This window comes from Marmota marmota, unplaced genomic scaffold, assembly GCF_001458135.2.
Source record: "Marmota marmota marmota unplaced genomic scaffold, marMar, whole genome shotgun sequence".
Classification (NCBI taxonomy): Eukaryota; Metazoa; Chordata; class Mammalia; order Rodentia; family Sciuridae; genus Marmota; species Marmota marmota.
The window spans coordinates 26,569,985-26,571,204 of record NW_026000240.1 but is presented as its reverse complement, the minus strand read 5'-3'; positions in this window follow the sequence as shown (position 1 = coordinate 26,571,204).

Here is a 1,220-nt window from a genome sequence, read left to right as displayed (position 1 = left end):
TAGAACGCTCACATTTGGAGGTGACTAAACAAGTAGGTGCCTAATGACCATGGCAGGCAGGATGGAAGAGGAACTCCTGCACTTTGTGAGGTGTGGGACTTTATTACCTCATCTCCTTTCCATGTGAAGGGGAAATAATATTTATTTATTTAGCAGTACTGGGGGTTGAACCGAGAGCTTTGTGTATGCTGGGTAAGTGCTCTACCACTGATCTACTTCCCCAGTCCTTTTTATTTTTTATTTTGAGACAAGGTCTTGCTAAGTTGCCAGGTTGGTCTCCAATTTGCTATCTTCCTGCCTCAGACTCCTGAGTGGTTGGGATGTCAGGTGTGCACCACTACACCTGTCTAGGAGCTAATATTTCTTGAATATATATTACATGCCTAGAATTGTGCCCCCCCACATATTCATTTTATCTTACAATTAAACTACGGGAAGGTGCTATTATGATCTCCATTTGATTGAGGAATCTAAAACTCAGAAAGGTAAAATAACTTTCCCAGCACCACACAGAAGATAAGTGACAGAGCTTGGCTTAGACTCCACCCTGGCGTGAATCATAGTGTGTTTTTTCCTGAGTGTCACCATCACTATCACCTGGGATCTTGTTAGATGCAGATTCTCAGACCACATTATAGATCTACTGAATTAGAAGGTCTGGGGCGTGGGACCAGAAATCTGTGTTTTTTTTTCTCTTTCAAATTTTTGGATAATTTAGAAAAAAAAAGATGTGCTCTCACTTGTGTGGAATCAGCATTTGGTCTGGTGCCTTCCAGTATGGGGCAGCCTGGGGGGCTTCATGGCAGTCTAAGCATCCTGCAGCCCCCCAGCTGGCTACAATTCTGCAGATTCCAGTTGGTAATTTGGAACCAAATTTTCTCTGAGAATATTTTCTAGTAGTTTCAGATATTGTTCTACAAAAGGAACAATATGAATCTGAGTAAAAGAAAAACAAAACATTAAAAACAGAGAATGGTTTCCACGTTAAAATACAAAGAAGATGCCACAAATCTTCTAATAATCTCCTTTTTATAGAATGAATTCAATAAAAGCAAGTGAAAATTTTGTGTTTTGAGAAAAAACCAGATAGAATTGCCGGTGGTAGGCTATCATTTATTTTGTTAATTCAGCAACATTTCAAGTGAGACCCAGACACTATAGCATTTAAAAATAATGCAACCTTGCTCCCAATGCAAGTGGCAAGAGCGAGAGGTCTCCAT